Source organism: Anopheles marshallii, chromosome 3 (assembly GCF_943734725.1).
Source record: "Anopheles marshallii chromosome 3, idAnoMarsDA_429_01, whole genome shotgun sequence".
NCBI classification, from domain to species: Eukaryota; Metazoa; Arthropoda; class Insecta; order Diptera; family Culicidae; genus Anopheles; species Anopheles marshallii.
This window is the reverse complement of record NC_071327.1, coordinates 24,891,755-24,911,883: the sequence shown is the minus strand read 5'-3', so window position 1 is coordinate 24,911,883 and position 20,129 is coordinate 24,891,755.

The window sequence follows — 20,129 nt, the reverse complement described above, 5'->3', positions numbered from 1 at the left end:
ACCTTGGTATAATTATTAATTTCTTAATATTCTACCATGTCGATAAGAAATGTTTACCTAAAAAAAACTTTTCATGATCGCTTTCATATAAGCTTTTATATTGCCAATCAGTATTATGTTACACAACACAATTTATGCTGTAATTATTATTTACTTAAATGATTCATCACCAACGCTCTATATAAACGCTCAAATACGTGTCTGCGTATAATTTGCAACCTAGAACGGATGTCACATTGAACATAATTTCCATTTCCCGAGGAAGAAAATATTTTATTTCGATCATGCTGCATTAAGCTCGTTACATCCACCCAGGACCTCCCTTCACTCTCCATTCCCCATCAAACAGATGCAAAGTGAACAAACTTACAGGTAACGTGCATCCGAACCTGTGAAGCTTGCAACAAACAAGCGAAAATCCAAACAAGTGTGCAACGCCAGGACACGGCTTGGGAACACATGCACACCGGATAGATAACACGGCTAAATGGGGACGGTGAGGCCGCATTCTTGCGCACACACTATCGCGCTTGCTCGCTGCTCTGCCATCCCCCCCCGGGGGTGTGGTGGCACTACTTAGCCAATCTGCCTCATTTTCGCTCCCCATTCGGCACACAAACCGCACAAGTATAATGAATTCTTTAGCCCGGTCTGCAGGCAACATACATTCATCCCAGTAATAACAATACCGGTTGGTGCAAATTTATCTAATAAATAATAATTCCCGGAAAATTATTAGCACACCGTGCCGTACGTTTGCGCGCCTCCACTGTTGTTTTGTGTGTGTGTGTTCGTTTGTTTTTCTTGTAGGAGATTTTTCTCCAATCCCAGGATTCCATCCCGGTCGGCACTCAGGTTTACCTCCCGTCCCCGGGATTGGACCGACCGCTGTATTGCGAAAACCGTTTTCCTCCATCGGACTTGACTTGACTTAAACTAGCTCGGTCTCTCTCTCTATCTCTCTCTCAGTCTCTTCTGCCCCTGATTTGCATTATTTGCTTTCGTACTTTCAAATGCATCCGGAGGGGGGCTTTCGGCTTTGAAAATGAATTTCCGTGCCACAGCTTTATTGTTGCCCGCTTTGCGGAGTTGCGATGAAGCAAAGATCATTTCGTTTATTAAAAAGATAAACACGGTAAAGTATAATTATAGTAATTTGAAATTATTCTGCATATTTATAACACCTTGGTTGCTATTGCATTCACTTTACCGGCAAGGTAAGGAAGCAAAGTTCCGAAAGGACATTGCGAAGTGTTGATGCTTAATGCAACTGAGCTAACCAAAGAATATGCAGTTCGAGTTGGTTGTAAAACTTAATACTCAACAATACGCTAATAACAAATTCTGTCGGCGCCAGTAGTCGGGCAGTGACCGGATAACGTATAGATTTCAATGCGTATGTACGGATAGTAATAAGAATGGATGTAAATGTTATTATTTGATAAATAACTTAACCTATGTACAAACAAATTGAACTATAATTGTACCTTTTCGAACTACATGATGGGATAAATAATATTCTAGTTCAATGGTCTCCGAGTAGTCTTCTTATCTATGTTGTTCTTGTAGACTTTTGATGATGATCCTAATCACATAATATTTTCAAGCATTGAAGTCCTGCTATCTTTGCTATCTGCTATCCTGCTATGATGATCTTTACATTATGATGAATATTTTAAATATTTTACTATTGGGTTTTGTAATTTATACTGTATTTTTAGTTCTAACAGCTTGCCTGGAAATATTTAAATATATATCTGTTAATATAGATGGTGCTTTGCCAGAAAAGATTTGCATTAAATGTGTTCGATTGCAATTCGTATGCGTTACAGGGGTTGTAAATCTTAGGATTTAGTCTGCCAATCCATTTTTACGACCTTTCTGGAGGGCCTATACGGACGAAGTAAAAAAAATTACGGATTTGGTCGTCCAGTGTCATTCTAATGACGTGACGTTGTACGTTAGTGAATTCATCTTACTGCTCTACAGTTCGTGATTGTAACGGCTGCCCTTCCACACATACGAACGGAACATTAGAACTTGGTCACTTATACCAACTAATGGAACATATTAAGTAAAGTACTAGATATATCAGAGTGATCGTGAAAGTTTCCAGGCTGTTTTGTTACATTTTAAAACGCTACAATACTCACAAAATTTATTATGCCATAGATATTTACCAGCATGAAGTATTAACTAGCGTTTTTATTCTCAACTTGAAATCAACTGCCCATTATGTCACCACACATTGTACGTCTAGTAATGCTGGTAGAACAAATATATTGTTAGACTACCATTTTTCCAAGCTGGTTGCGTGTTAATTTCACACATTTGCTTTATTGCTGGTCGCACATTTCCCCAAATGCATGTTCTTGTTTCATATATCTTCATTTGTTTGCGTTATGTCAACAGCAAAACTTGAGCAATGCATCTTTACATGCCGTAAAACGGTACTATAAATTGTAGCTAGCGAAGGATTTAACCATATTTACATATTTCACTACTTTTCAGAGCTTCAGAAACACCGCCACAAACGCCATTATGATGGAAGGGAAAACTCTCAAATTTATATTTCTACGCCCGGCGTACATTTTCAAGTTTTGCAAATGCTCTGGCAAAATAGAAAATACAAATAAAGTACAATAACAACAGCAGGAAAAAAGGACCCCACCCCACGGAACGATGTAGCACAGTACTCGCTAAGCATCGACGCTAAAAAGCGCAACTGCAGCTCTTTTGATGACAGATACCCCTTGGCCAGGGCGTAACGGCGTGGCTGGTCGTGCTATTTTCTGCACGGGATCGGAACACTGCATATTCCGGGTGGTGCAAGGGGTACCATTTGTGGTTTTTCCATGGCCCAAGAACATATCGTTGGCCATTAGCGCGATTTCTGGAACGGTTCACTTTGAGGCAAAGCAGCCACTAAAGCGAAGGCCAATATGAAGGCTGAAGGAAGTGCCACCACCGGCACCAGTCATGGCTGGAGATAGATCTTTTTCGGTGGTTCTATTACATGCTACCAGCGTTGCAGGGTCTCCTCGCAGCCGCCTGGAACACCGTATCCGTACATACAACGCCACCAACTTGCATCCACCTATTGAACCCGACACATATCCGCGCACTTCCTGGCTGGATGAGTATCGCGAAACCTTCCGAAAATGGTTAGATTTACTGATAAAGTTTTTAAATACATTTTGTATTATTTCTATGATGTATGAACGTTATGTTCGCTCGGTGTAACACAGTCGGGGTCGCTGATCGTACTGTTAAGACCACTACTACTACTGCTTCGACTACCAACACACACATACTCAACTTCCCTTCTCCAGCCAACAGCTGCCTGGCAGCCGAGTTTCCGAAAAGCTCAATGTTTTGGACGCATTTGGACGTCCCCGAAAGGACTTCCTCGGTGACCTCCCGACCGGTTGGTGGGGCCCGAGAAAACTGTACACATAAACGGGCGCCGCACAGCGATGGGAAGGTACCGCTGGTTCCACATCTCCGGATCGCCAAACCGACCGAGCGCTCGGGAGAGCCCGGTGCGAATCCGGGAGAGACACTAAGACCGGAGTAATTTATTACCCCTTTTGCCTTCGTTTGATAAATGCCAGAAAGTGGTTACACCATGCGGAGACCAAAGGGATCCCGATGCTGATGAACGGCCTGCAACGAAGGGGGGAAAAACCTCGGGAAAAATCCACCCTCCCCGCACCAACCAGCGCAAGTGACAGAAACGGACGGATTTTCTTTATTTATGACACATTTTTGCGTTTCCTCTAGCGCGCCATCGGCCAGCGCTTCACCGACAACCTTCCCCGCCCCACGGCTCGCACGGACAGGAAAAGATGAAATCGCTCCAAACAACGGCACAGTTTTTGGAGACAAAGTTTTTAATCCAAAACCTCAGAGCAGCTTTCCATATATTTCGCCTTTACGGGCATCGTCGGCCGAACATCAACTGGAAACTCGTCGTAACTGACCAGGCGTCTCCTTCTGCGGGCGGGATGACCACCGGGAGGTGGAAATACCAAACCGAACCGAACTGGGATTGATCATTTCCTGGCATAAGGAAACGGATAAGCGGATTTTGAAATTGCAATTGGTTTGGAGTTTTAGCTTTAAATCACATCCAAGCAAGATTGTTTGTTTATAAGGTATAATTAAACATACATTATCTAAGAATTACTTGTTTTGTGCTAAGCGACGATTCACTTAATATGCTCATCATTTTGATTGCAGCTTCTCATTACCAGATTTCTAAACCTGACTGATCAATGACTCCTTGTAATCATTTGTGCTTGTGTTAAGTTTCGATTAAGCCCGTACCTCTTTTATAAGCTTACATTTGTTAAGCCTACGGACGGAATAATTTGAGAATAATCAGTAAACAATAAATCACTTCATCTGCCTAATCGGCAACAACAACCTCAAGAGGCCCAGGCCTGCCATTTCTGGCTTTCATTAACTAGCCGAACGCTTACAGGGGTTTGGTCCGAATTAGATTTTGGACCTGTCCTGTCGTGTTTGGCGCCGCTCCATCACTTACCATAAATAATCCTTTTAGCTGCAAGTAAGGAATACATTATCAGAAGTAGTTTTGGGTTCTTACAATTTGAAGAATCCTATGCAATCACACGCTCAAAGAGTTGTATGATGGATTTGCTATCATGCAACGTGCTATGTACATCAAACTCCAGAAGACAGATCATGTTATTGCCTCTATTATGCAAAGAAAAGAATCCCAAATTGGTGGACAACGGTACGGTTGGTGGTCTTCTCCAAAAAAAAACCCCACATCGACTGATCTTAAAACTGACACTGCACTGTGTAGAACCTTCAACCCACAGTAAATGAAGCAATAAGAATGTGTGCATACCTTTCTAGCACGCTCCCAGGGCGGCAAACTTCCCAAAGCGTTCTTGCAAAAAACCCGTCCGGCCATCGTTGCCCGTAAGCGACCATCGTAAAAACGAAGGAATTTTTATTTCCTTCCCACAGCGTCTTAGACAGGTTCCACTCACAAACACACACACACACACACACACACACACACACACACACACACACACACACCCAAAAATGGGTTCCAGCTACCGGCAGGATGGTAAAGTAAACCGGTTACACAAAAATGTATGGCCATGTGCTCTGAAATTCCACTCGTTCCTGTGGTCACAAATCTTGGATTAACGTGTCCCTAGGTGATGTTCTTGGAGCAAATAATTAGTCTCACTTTCTCTCACGCCCAACACGTCCCACACGACCCGCGCCTGCTTGCTGCAGTATTCGGAGGGATTTCTCCATTCTGTTTGTTCTTCTGGATCCTTGCTCTGTTTATAATAGAGTTCGAGTTTTACCACCACGTCAAAATTCTAAGTGTTGTTTTTTTTTCTTATTCTTTACTATTTTTGTTCTCCATTCATTCATGTCGCTTTTTCACGGTTTTGTTTCTCTGCCTCATTCTCGCTCGCACAAAAGCTCCAATCGGAGAGGGTCATTTTGTTTGTTAGTAACGCTTCCCTTTTTTTTATTCGTACATACTTTTCAAACTCGAGTGTTTTATAATAATCCTTATATATTGCACAAGACTTTCTTCAACTCTTTCCCCATGTTGCTTCCTGCTTGCGTCCATTTGCACACTCGTCATCCTGTGCGCTCCCTGAGCTGCCTGCGGTATCTTCTGCTACTGCTTCAGTCATTTTCTAGCGCTTCTTCCCCTGTAACTCTCAAGTGTCCCCACAGTGTGATGCTAAAAAGTAAAGTTTTTTCATAATTTTCTTCATTATCATAAAAATATATGAATTATAGATAAACTAAATGAGCAACTTACACCATGGTACTTCCTGGGCGCGAAGCGCTCAGAAACGACCACGGTGTGCCCACCCGCTCCCCCAAAGCGCCCATTTGGACAGTGGACATTTGGTAAACCACGGTGTATGCCAACGTTATCGGCAACGACCACAACGCCGGGCGCGCACGCGAAGTGAAGCAGTTGCGGGATTCATTCCTGCCCGAGCACTTGGCAACACGTAAAAGTGAATAGTTTTCATCCATTTGCGGGACACTGCGCGCGAAAGAAAGGAACGAACCTGCCCCGACCTACTATGATTAATTAATAAGATGTGGCAAATTGCTCGCACCTCGGTCCGGTGCAGTTGGCGAAAGATTGATCGGAACTTTGGTGGCAAAGCGAAGCGAAGTCGAGTGCTAAGTTTTCTTTTCCGCTCCGCACTAATCCTGGGGCAATTTCTTTATCGCTTGAACCAGCCAAAGTGCATTTAAAGTTTGTGCTATTTAGCCCAGCCAGATGGACGTGACTAAGCTGTAAGTTTGCGCGAAGACAATTAAAAATGGAACAAAGAAAACGGGATTTTCTTTGAGTTAAGCTTGATTGGTGTATAAATCTTGCCGAACACATAGCTTAAACTCTATGTTTTAAACAAACCTCATTTTAATATATTTAAATTAACATAAAATTTACTTTTTTTTATTCACCATTGGTTCAATCATGACTCAGATGCAACGGAGTTCTAGTTCCTCTTACTTGAACATCAAATATTTTAAACAAAAATTGAAGCAAATTTAGGGTATGGCCAAGAACATTAATTACTTTTAGCAGCAACAGTATGCTCCAACCATACAATACCTTAGGGAACCTAGCAAATTTGTAATCCAGGATCTCTTTATAGGACCATACTGAGCCGACCGAGGTAATGTGAAGCTTCCTCGCCAATACCTATACGTGTGGAATCTTGATGGTTCCTAACAAGTACAATCAATGGATCAACGACAGAACGTAATTGCTGATGTATTTCTAACCTCGGGCTCACAGAAGCTGACTTCACGGTCACTTTCGCTTCTAGAAGTCTTTCAATCAAAAACCGACCTATGAGGTCTTTAAGTGCAGATGCTGGCCAGAATTCCAAAGTACACTAGATACTAGAACATGGTGAACAGAAATGGATATTTTTTTAAATATATCCCATGCTTGAAGAGCTTCCAAAACTTCCACCAACTGAGCCAAATGATACGTATTTTTAATTTAGTATCAATTACAATAATTATTATTTATTAAACAATTTATTTTATTAATTTTCGTGATAATTCGAAATATGTAAAATAAATTTGTTAAACAAACTTACCAGCCTCGAATGACTTAACTGAATGAATAACTTTGATGACACTGAATCGTGTTACCATCAACAAAATTAGACATTATCAAACATTTGTCTTTAACCAAACCTGAAGCTCAACAACTTTAACTTTACAAACTTTAGTATATACACCGTATTGACTCCATCGCTAGTTTGTTTTGTTTTCTTTACGTTGACTTCCTTTCCTAACAACATATTAGAAATGTGTTCGAATACTTTCCCGTTATATATAAATGTATAAATTTGTTTACCTCGTAATCCAATCCCATTCAACCAGATGCTGCTACACTGCCAAACTATGTGAGTGTTAGATACACACAGCCACCATACACTCTCGACACCAAATCTCGTCCCGGCGTGCATACAGGCAGCATCAGCTTCACCGACATTAGTAGTTTGCCATCCTTTTCCGTCGAAAATACAAACGCGGGGTGGAAAACACCGGGAACACGGACGCGGACGATGAGCGGGCAAGAAAAACATCTCATCTACATTCACGCTCGCTCGGCGAATGAGATGTAAATATTTTTCCCTTCATATCCTTGATAAAATCTAAAGCATATCTCGCCCTGGCCCCCCAACGACTACCCGGGGCGGGTTTTCGCAAGAGGAATAAAGCTGAAAGAAGCATTAGCTTGCTGGTTCGCTTTACGTTTCACATTTCTGCTACATATTTTTCACGTTTCACCTCGCGTGGCGACCCCAGATTTCCCTGCGCCCCACACGTTCGTACGAGATCGTCAGCGTAGCATGTCCTCTTGAAGATTTTTTTATTCCTAAACCATCAACCAACCATCACACACATACACACACACGGGCAGATCCCATCTTGCACCAAAAGAACGGATAACAGGGAGGAAGAAGTACGACTGAAGCAGCTGACATGCACGTTTATTTTCCACTCACCCGGACGAGACTCATCATCACATGGGAAGCACCATGGCACTTTCCCTCCGATTCCGATATGGCTTTTATGGGGTAGGAGGGAGAGCAACCCCAAAAAAAAAAACACCCGCCAGCAAATGGATCCTGTGTCTGACGAAGCCTTGTGGAGACAAGCACCACCACCACCACCACCACCGCCATCATCGCCACCGACAGAAAACACAGCGAATGGAAGATGCGTCGGATTGCGCCTTTAGGAGCGATCAGGGGATCAGGAGATCAGCGGTGCAGGACGAGCGCAGTAAATTTTGAAGTTGGCTTGAAGCTTTTTGCATTTCAAAAACACCACCGTAAAGTGTTCGTCGTGCCGTATTTGCAAGCGGGCTGGCTTGGGCGTGGGACAGCGGTGGCAGCACGGTGAAAAACACACATATCAAACAACTTGCCCGAGCTTGAAGCGAGACGGTGAAAAGCTCGACGTGGAGTTAAACAAGCTGAAAAGGGAGCAAAAAAAAATCACCAACAAGCACCAACGATCGCTGACGACGAGCTGGTGAAAAACGAGGATGCCCTTCGTACGGGAGAAGACATGAGGGCAGGCGTGACTGGCAGGTTGTGGCAAGTTTGTTGGCAAGCGGCAAAACTAAACCCCGGAGAAATGGTACTGGAAGCGTTCCGCTCCATCCCAGCAACCGTTCCAGCGCAAGCGAGAGCTGCGAGGAACACTTTGGAAAGATTAAATAGAGATAGAAGCACTCGGAAGTGATGGAAGCACTACTAAGATTGGATAGCAAAATGTGTCGGGAAGAAATCTTGATAGAACCCCGTTTGCCCACATGCACACATGTGGAGCGATTCGAGGTGAAAAAAGAAAGCATAAAAAAAGCACACACACGCAAACCGATCGTCAACAACTAACTGTCAGCCGTAGATGCGCACGTTCTGTGCGCCTTATGTTTGAAACGAAACCCAAACCATCGCAACGGGCCATCATTCCGTTGCCCAGTAAGCGACAATCGTGTGAAAAAGTTCACTCGCTGGCAGTGTGTGCAACAAAACAAAACTACTCATCACCATTGCACCAGAATTCTTAGCCATTTTGCTTATTTTGTTTTTTTTTGTTTTGTTATTCGTTCCGTTTTAAGCCACGAGAAAACAGACACCAGATAAAACAGGAAAGGATCCATCGGAGAGTATCTGTGTGTGCACCCGTCCGTGCTGGAAGCGAATAAATATTATAGCAACTGCATTTTAAAACTGAAATTATACATAAAATCAAATATATGGCCGTGTGGTTCTGGGTTGTTTTGTTTTTTTTTTTGCTTCCTCAGAGGCGAAAAAGTTTTGTATTTTATTATTTCGCCTCGATACGGATCTGTGGACCAGTTTTTAGTCTACTAGCAGTGTTTGGTTCGTTACTCAGGGATGCATCTGGAAAGTGGTATTGAAGCAATCAGTCTGAAAAAGTGGTGACATTCTTTTGGAAAGCGTTTTTTTTTGGATAGGAACCAACAGACATTTGTCTAGTCTATGTTTTGCCGAGATCCTTTCGAAATGCGTGGAACATAATTTTGATAATTACTCATCTTGCCAAACTTTCATTCTAGAATTTGAAATAGGTTGAGGTTCCTTGTATACTAAACATGGATGCAGCAATACACAACCCTGTAAGTACACATAATACTCGACACAACCATCACGTTTCACTCGAACCAAGATGAAACTATCCGAATCCGGCAAAACCATTCCTTGGAAAACCATCTGTACGTTCAGCATCTCTATTAGCTCACCCTTCCCAGCGACGCCACACGTGCCCAGAAAGGACCCCCATTTCGGATCTTGCCAACCAGGAAACACACAACGCCAGCCCACCCCACCCCAACGTCACACGGTCGCCGGATACGGATCCGGCAGCACCGAAACGACGATGCATACCAGCATGCGACAGTCGCATTCGGGACGATTAAGAAATATGTTAAAAGTTTACCGGAAGATTTATTTCCACCAGTCGCTCGAATCATTTTCGGTGCGCTAATCTTCGGTCCGTTTTCCATCATTCTTCCGCGCGCGCTCGTTGCATTTGTCGTTGTCCTCCCCGTACCCCGTGTGGAGAAGAGGAACTGGATGTGTGATGGTGGGAAAACTATTTCCTTCAATTATATAGCTACCATCCTTTGGGTGGTTACCCGAACTTGGGGAACTCCTCACGGGCGATGGCACTATCCAAACCTTATCCGTGGCAATCCAAGAACGCTCAACGATCAACGAAACCAAACACTATCCAGAACGGCCATATTGATCGACACATACTCGCACACAGTTGGAACAGTTTGCAGTTGCAGCGTAACAGCCTTTTGTGGGGGCCCCCAAAACCCGTACGGCATTCGCAATTCGCAGCCAGAATTCGCATTCCGTCACGAAGTTCGTGCGCTGAAACGTTGGCTGGCTCCTCCCTATAGACGAGCACCAACCGGGTGACATTGCATCTGTCGTTCATTGCCTGGCCCACGAAAGGCCCCGACCGGTGTCGGATGGGTTTCAGCCCATCAATCCTGGCGCCCGTTGCCGGAACGTTTTGCACCGAGGTGAGGAAAACTAACTTATGATTGGATTTAGATAGTTTCGATCGATCGTTTCTGCACTGCAGGACTACTCGGACGAACTTAAGGAGAGTGAGTTCTGCAGCAGGACGACATGAATCACGCTGTTCGGACGGCTTTGTGCGGATGTAGTCTCGAATCGATTTGAAATGTTTATCTTTGTCAGTTATAATTTATATAAAGATCGATGAAACTAGCAAAGTAGTAAGGAATTCGTGTAATATTTATTACCTTTTGCTTCTAATTGTACATTCTGTTAGATTGTGAGATTTCTTTTTTATCAGAACTGTTTGTTTCTGTACATTTCTGCAAGTAATGTGAGTGTCTTGCTGAATGACCTTCACTGTATTTACTCAATATATAATTAGCTGTTATGATTCTATCGTCAAAATTGTTTAAGCAAACAGAAATGCATTATCTATTCATATTCAACCATCATTTATGTTTATTTGTTCGGCATTTTTTTGTTCTATTTTATGCACATAATATTCCCATAATCCATTAAACAGTCTCCATCTCTTTTCCACTCGCCAAAACCATTGAAGGGTCCCTAATTATCGTCGTTGGAATCCATTTGTGGAATGTCTTTTCCCCTGGCCCGGTTCGGTGAGGCCAGGCCAGAAAATTTCCAAATGTCTCATCCAATCGTTCGGTCCGTCTGTCTCGGTTTCGGATCGTAAGCAACTAAGGGAAAATAAAAAAAAACACACTCACACACTCATACGTATAACAAAAAAAAATGCCGAAAATCCTACCCTTTTTATCAGGCCACAGTTATTCCACCGGGCTGAAACCACCCCATGCCACCAGGTGTCACTCCCAAGAGGGAAACAAGAGCAAGCGGGAAAGTGAGAGAGAGAGAGAAAGCCGCCAGTTTTTCCAGTGCGACAGAAATTATGATTATGATTTCTAAAGATGTCGTTTAATTTATGATTTATTGCATTAGCCATCCGAAACGGCCATCGGTTCCGAAATGAGCCCCGGTGTTTGGATGGACCGCTAGGAAGGGAAGGAAGGGAGGGTGGTAGTGGAGTACGATAGGGGAATGTTGCATAAATTTTTGGGTCCTCCGGAAACGAAAACGAAAGCACACGGCGGGAGCTATACAAACGGCAGGGTGTGTGGGTTGATGATGAGGATCATAGAAGGATTTTCGGGTGCAGAAAACATTTCACCAGTGTGCTGGGACCGCACTCAACACACCGTGGAAAGGGTACCTCCCGTTGAAAATAGGTTCGTCTATGGGCCTTTCGGTGTGGTGGTTGTGTGTGTGTATGTGTCGGTGGGTGGTTATTGTTTTTGTTTTCTTCTTCTTTTTGTTCGTACGATTGAAAACTAGCAGGCATTGCCGTGATGGTCGGGAAAGTTGGCAAATAAGTATAAAATACGATCCTGTACCATTAAACAAACACATTTCCCGGTGGGTGACAAAGCAACGAGGTGGGTGATGAATTTTTGAAATAATCAGACGATGAGCATTTCAATGGAATCGATGTCGAGGTTTTGGTGTATCTCTGCAAACGTTAGCTTAAGCCAGGGATTATGCTCACCTTTGTCATAAAGTTTCCAAATTAAGGACTTGCAAAAATTCCCGATATGCAGAGCTTAATGTAGGTTAAAACTATTTGTTTTTTAACTTTATTTGAATACTATGTGTTTAAAAAATATTTTCATTAGATAATGGATTTCTACGCGTAAGACAACTTTAATTTTTCTAAACTGAGCTAATTTTCGGGATTTATCGTCAATCAAACAGGCTTTGTTATGCATCTTCATGTGACAAAGGAGTTTATCCTCATGAGACTCTTCATTTGAACCGGTGAATGTAATGTACATCAGTCGTTAGGTGATTATCATTAGGCAAAGAATTTCGAAAAGCGGAATTAAGTTCTAATCTATTTTGGACTTCGTACTGTTTGTCAACGCCATACAGTAGCTATGGAAGATGTTCGATCAGATATCTGCCAGATGCTCTGGCTCAATCATCAACAAATCGTTTGCTAACTTTATTGACATAGTAAATCTAAAAAGAGCAGATATTTCTCACCAAAACCAACGTAAAAGAATCAACAGTTAAGGAACTGTTCCTTCAAATCCTTCAAATTCAACCAATACAATTCCACCAATTATTTTGTCAACTAGACAGTAAATTAGTTTTAATGAAAACCAAAGGATATCCTCAGATTTAATTACTTTTGTTAAATATAATCCTACATTCAAGATGATTGCAATTCGTTGGGGCTAAATAAACAGTTTATTATTTTAATTATTTTCAAATTTCGTTTGTTTTACGATTTGTTTCAGTCAATAAATAAACATTTATCCGCCAATGGTTATTCATTAGATTTTTTGTCAATAGAAAAAATGATGCCGAATTTAAATTAATTGCTTTCATTTTCTAACTCGCTAGCAAACTCATTAGTGACAGTATTTTAAGCATGTCACACTACGCAAACAAAACGTTCCCGCCTTCACAAGCACATAACTTTCGAAGTAAACAACAAACAATATACATAAAGTTTGATGTTTCCCTTTACCATCCAATACCTGCCTGCAAACCCATGCCCAGACCTGCACTTTATGATCGTATCTTCTTGATTAGGAAATACATATTGAGCATTCTCAAAACTTCCACCCCTCAATAAGTCGTCAATAAAAAGCGTGTCCTTTCGGATTCGCCTTCCCACGTGGACTGACTGGCAAGCAGAAGAAGACACGAGAAACAACTTTTACTCACAGACAATAACCATTACTCACTAATGGCTTCCCACCGCGTTCGTTAAGTACTTCTTCTTCTTGTTCGGCTTCTAAACACTATTGCTACTTGGGCAGAGAGCCACCCATTATCACAGTCACGAAAACAGTCCACCCAACGCTTCCGCTGATTAATAGCAACACCACCCCACCCCGTATCCTGATGGAATCTTAAGGCCGAACCATCGGGGAAACATTGAAATACGCAAACGAACTCACGAAACGAAACAAACAAACCCAAAACACCAAACTACCAGGAGCCAATCAAACTAATATCAACGGTCCAATAAATCTGCCATCATTCAACCAGTAGTCATCGACCCTTCGGGAGGGTTTTTCCAGGGCTCGCACACACCGAAACCGTTTCATGCGCAAAAAATAGCTCGGTCCTCATCATTTTCATCCCCCTGGCTCGGCGTTCCCGGCACTGGACCGTGAAGCCAACCGCGAGGGGTGAAAAGGCCCTAGTGATTGGCCGTTTGGAAAAAGGGAACCGCAGGAAAAAAAGAAAACAGCAAACATCAGCGTGCGGAATCGATCGGACGGACGGGACGGCATAAAAATAAATATGAAAATCATACCGTAAGGAAATTAGCTTTGCGTTCGCTAAATTTACGATCAAGCCAATAAGAACAAAACACTTTCTTCCCTTATGCCTCTGCCTTTGCCTACTTGCTAGCGATCCTTACCACCTGTTTCGCATGGTCATGGACCTGGGCGAACAACAACAACGACGGCGCTCTCTGTCCCTGCTTTTTTCCGGATGCCGCGGTCCCTGGTGTGTGCGAGTAAGATGCGGGGAGGTGGGCGAATAAAGGGGAATTTATGCGCTCGAACGCAAGCGGTGTTCAATTTTCTTGCCCTTTATACCTAGCGCCGAACGATATCAGCCGAAACCGAAAAACTCCCAGCCGGGGCATCATCATTAACGCGCATAGCCCGGCTGAAAACGGACGAACTACTCCGGGCATCCGGCTCCACCATCTCACCGTCAAAGGGATCCCTTTTTTCCACTCTTTTCTTTGATTCCGTCCCAGCGCTTTTCTACTCCTTTCGAGAAACACCATTTTGCTATGGTGAGTTCGTGTACTTTTTTTCATGCCAGATCGAGGCCAGGATTCATTTTCGCTATTTTCGCCCAAAAAGTCATCATCTTCATCAACCTTCACCGGATCCGGAAACATCTCACCAGAGAAATAGACGACCGCACCGGGGGAAGATCGCCGAAAAGGAAGAGAAGCAGACGGTGCAGAGTGGGGGAACGAGCTTTGCAAAAATACCCCAAAACCGAAAAAAAGAGAAAAGCGCCTGAAAAGAAAACCCACCGCCGCAGAAAACATGGCGCGTTCGGGAGACCCCGTAGGCCATTTTTGACGTGAAATATATTTTTTGAAGCCTTATTGTCGAATTCAAATCAAATCAAAATGAAGAAAAGGAAACTTTGGTTATAATCGTAAATATACCGCCCCCTCCGACAACGTTTTTTCTCCCAGCCCACCCTTCCACCGTTTATCCCACCCATCCCTGGCGTAACCACTTCGGGAAAAACCTTCAGAAATCCCAAGGATACGCTTGGGATTCGGGGGTGGCTTTCTGTATCCATGGGCTCGGAGACGTGTCAGGATCTGTTCTCATAACTTTCCCCGCTTTTCCGTTCGCGCCTCCTAGCCCACTTCACACTGCTTATCATGCGCCACCGGCATGGAGACGTCGAATATATCTGTACGGGAGTGCCCCGAAACTTCCAGGACCTCGCGCGCAACCAACGGAATCGCTCAAAGCGCTTTGTGCCTGTGTTTTGTCCTGCCCGAAAGAATGCCAAGGGACCTATAAGAGAGGTGGTTGGGTGGGTGTGTATTTGTGCCTGATGCCTTAGTGGTGGAATTCGATGCCTGAATGACAAGCATAACGTAAGACGCGGAGAAAGAAATATTTTTCCCTTTTTTAGTCTGAAAAATAAATTGTAAATACAGCCACATATTCGTGATGCAATTTTCCCCCGGCTAGGAATTTTTTCGTACTGATGAAAACCTTTTGTTTGGTAAAAAAAAATGTTCCCATCAAAAAAGCATCTCCACCATACCTTCTCACCTCGTTCTTCTCATTGTGCTCAACCACTCATAAACCTACTACGATTACGTACGATTAAATCTTCCCTTCGGCTCATTTCGCGGATTAACTGGGAATGTTTTATGGAAGTAAAAGGGAAAGCCCCACCAAACATTAACATTTACCATTTTCCATCCATTTCCATCTGCATGGCGTTCGTCAGGGGTGGCTTTTGCAAAAAAAAAACAAATAATCCAACCCGAAACAATATCCATTCCATCGGGGGGTATTCTGCACCGACGAAAGAAAATTGTTCGGCTGCTGGAGAAAAGCATAAGCACCCGCCTACTTATACCAACGACAACCAACCATCACACTAGCAAAGTGATGTACCATCCCCGTACGAACCATTCCCTACCCACATACACACACTCGCATCACAAACTACCCATCACTCAACCGACACAACCGACCGACACAAGAAGGGTTCGTTCGTTTCACAAAATATCTAATAGCATCCGGGCAGCTGGCCTGCTCTACCTCAGCGAGCGGTGCAGTGTTCGCTCTCGCTCCGCCATTACGATTGCGCTCTTGCGTTGCGAAAACTCTCGAGCATAAACTTTCCGTCATCCTTCAGTCCCGTGCCGTGTCCCACCACCACCATCATCATTCACTTCCCTCCATCCGGGAGCCTTCGAAGCTTAGTTGACGGAGACCGGAGAAAGCAGCATCCCGCCAACACCACCGGCGTCTTCTTGCTCCTATATACATACATACATACAGGAATCGCTCGGCAACGAATCGAACACGCCAAATTGGAGGAAAAACTTCCACACCAGAGTATACACGCGAAGACGCTAGGCAGCGCCGGCGACCACCACCATCCAACACGAGCATCACGAACACGACGAAGACGTGATGTGATGTGATGTGATCCGGTTTTGCTGCAAACCAACCACCACCATTCCTTCATGAAAAACAACCCCCCTCCTTTCACGCGGCCCATCCACTCCCCCCGGGAGAAGGGAAGCAAAAACCCACCAACGAATGTTTTGGACCAATGTTTGCTCACCAGAGAACGATGCGCGTTTTCCTTTCGCTTTATTCCTGCATCCATCAAGCAAACACTCCCACCCAGCACAGGGCGAAGCCACAGCAAGGATTTTCCTTGCTCGGTTTGCCACACCGCGCCACCCCGACCCTTCTCCAACAAACAAAAAAGAAAGAGAAGGTACGATACCCGAGCGGGACGGAAATAGACGGCGCTTGACGGCGCGTCTTGCGTTCTGGAGATGAAAATGAAACGGAAAAACAAATAACGAGTCAAGCTCTCTTTGGTGGGTGGGTGGCATGGGAGGAAGAAGTGTGTGTGTATGTGGGGGGAGTAGGGAGGAAATTTACCGAAGCGCAGTGGCAAAATGTATTTTTCCCCACTCCCCATCCGCAAAACAACCCCCCGGAACCCGGATCTCATCTCTCAGTCAAAAAAAAAAAGCAACGAACCGAGTACCCCAGAGTGGCTGACAAAAAGCGAACATCATCTTGTCTTGCCATTTCCATCACCGGGTTTTTGCCTGACAGCGAGATGGGAGTTTTGCAGGGGGGAAAGAAGGAAGGGATGGGATGCTTCCATCTCGCTTTTCACGCAATACACTTTAGTTTTGCCTACTCGCTTACTCGACCTTCTTTCCTCTGCAGTACTCTATAGAGCTATTGCGCTATACCCATACTGCATCAGGGCTTTCCTCAATCGTTTTTTACGTTTGTATTCTATGTTTTTTTTTTCCTGCGCGGTGACAAGAATTACGCAAACCTTTGGGGAAGGTGGTCGGAAAGCTTTCTCACCCCCTACTCACAGTATATATGACAGTTTCCACTGTGATCTCACTGCTGCCAATTCACTAAACGTCCAAATCTCGTCAAACTGAGGCAGTGCAGTAGTTTTGGTGAAATCCTTCGCCTGCTATGATTTCCGGTACGGATAACTGTCAAAGGGAAGCTTTTTGACGTAAACACGACATAGTAACGATCTAATCTCTCTGTCTCCTTTTCCCTCTTTCTTTCTCTCTCTTTCTCTCCTTCCCTCTCTCTTTCTATCTCTCTCTCTCTCTCTCTTTCTCTCTCTCTCTCTCTGTCAATCCATTTTATAGTGGGAAACTCTCATCAGGAAGAAAACAAATGATTTCAAAAATGTAAAAATTCCAACAAAACAATGAAGGATCATTGAAGGCGAGTAGTGCGCGGAGAGTGTGAAGGGCAAGTGAAGAGATGAATTAATACGACAACCAAGTCCCTGGTGAAACACAAAACCCGACGCCATCGGATGCCGGCTACCGCTGCTGGCTGGCGAAGAAATTACGATGGCGCATGTTTTATCCCTCTACACCGCACACCGCATTCGGCCGGCGGCCCCCTGTTCCTTATCGCACACGCTACAAAATGCCGTCCATTTTCGGTTCGTGAAGGGGTTTCGTTGTCATTTTTGCGCAGGGTGACACAGTAAGGGAAACATTTAACATTAATCTTAATTGCGTTTGACGGTGTCACCCGAATACGAACAAAAAAACGCACACAAGGGAAGCGACTCATCATTCCGGCTCGAATGGGGTCGGGTTTCTATTGCCTTATCAAAATGTTTTTAAAATTTTATATCACCCACAAGCACAGCAATATCGTCGCCGAAGCACATTTCCATTGATTTACAATTGATAGATCAAGATCAAAAGGTTACAAAACGACCATCTTTGTAGTGTCGTTTGTCGGGGAAAATTGCCAAAAACCATTCCCCTTATCTAAGGCGGTCCCCTGACGTGCTACCCAAGCTGACCAATTCCCGACAGCGACAAGCGCATCAATCTTCGAACGTAAATTATTATCGTTTTGCGAAGGAGAAAAATCCACTGGCTGGCGCAAGCCAACTCCAATTGTCCGTCCGCTACATCACCCGCGTCGAATCGAACCGAATGGGGTCGGCGACGGGGTGGGGGTTCGGGGGGAGGAAGTTGTCCATTACCTTGGAAATTTTATACCTCGAAAGCCTTCACCGTTATGACCCATCAGTCCGCGTGCGGCAACAACCCCCTAGTGCAGCGGAGGGTTTTGAAACCTTCGCCAAAACCCGCCACCCACACCACGGTAATTACCGGCTAATGGTCCGAGAGTTGGTGTTAAATCAAATAAATTACATTTAATGATCATGCCGCTGCCAGCAGAACTAATTTTCGCAACCCTCTCTCGCTCTCGGGGCACTCTGTTCGGGGCCATCATCGGCACCACCGGGTTGGGGAGGGGAGAGCGGATGGAATTCTCCCGTCTCCGTTTTTCTCACCCACCGGCAGGAACCGATTGTCGCTGACACATCTACGCGGCCAGGCCAGCCGGTTGGATCGTCCCTTTTTGGCTTCTTTTTTGTTTGGGAAATGATGTCTTGTATGCCTTCCTGGTTTGAAATGGAGCCCTCCAGCATCACACCCCGGCCAGGTTCCTCCGTTCCGTTTGAGTCATTCGCACTTGCGTTTTTTTTATTTGCTCGTTTCAAATACATATTTTATCACTAGGCAAAGAATCGTGGATTGTTTTGACGGGAAGGAAAAGAACCTGGAACGTGGGGAACGTACCGCTTGACGGTGACGGAAGCCGATGCCGAGTTTTTGGAGAAAACTTTCCATTCGGCGTCAAACGCAAAACGCCAACCCATCCGTTGGGCCTGCCATCATGTGGCGTTAGGTCGTAAATTTTGAGCCGCCGTCTTATCTTTTAATCAAATAAGAACGGTTTCCTTTCTGCTGCTTGTTGGTTGGCAGGAAGAGGGGGGGGGGGAAAGGGGGGTTGGAACCGGAAGGTTAAGAAGACCGCGCCGGCCAACACTGCCGCACAGTCAGCTGGCGGTGTCAGATGTATCGAAACGAATATTGAAGTTGATGCTGAAAATGCGGAAAGATTAATGGACGTCGGGAAAGGATTGGGCTGGAAAAGTTTTACCTCCACCGTCCGCACAAATCCTTACGCAAATTAGGTTACTTAAGATTTGGATACATTTTTATTGAAAATTAACAAACACTATGCTACTGCCCTGTTAATAGTAAAATGATTCGTTTTTTCCATAACACGATTGTCTATATTATAAGAACATCTGTTTTTAAAGTTAAATAAGATTAAAAAAATCCTCTTGACCTTAGTCTGCTGCAGGAGTCCATCAGTCCCATTACATGTCTCCTGCATTGTTTGCCTAGAGAGTCATCACAGATCATCCAGAGTTCGTGGTAAAACTCATAGAGCTAGTCATCGACACCTCTCGAACGCCAACTAAGTGGTTTCGTCAGCTTTAGACAGAGTTATTGGTACAAATATGCATACGTGTAATAGTACTTTGTTATAATCGCAGCTTGGCCCTTTGAGGTAGGTCTTTGGAGTAAAAATGTTTCTCGAGACAGTAGAGAGACCGTCTGGTAGCAAATACCCTAGCGCATATCACAATATCAACGTTTTGGTCAGTGCTGACTTTTCATCCTGGACATTTTATGGACGACTAAATAATCCTTGCGTACTCCTTCATTTTGTGTTTCGTCTCGTTAATCTCCCAACCCAGGTTTTGCACCACCTGTTTAATTCTCTGGTAAGCATTCGAAGCATATATGATGATGTTTATGTCCACAGTGAATGACAGGATCTAGATTGACATGTTGAA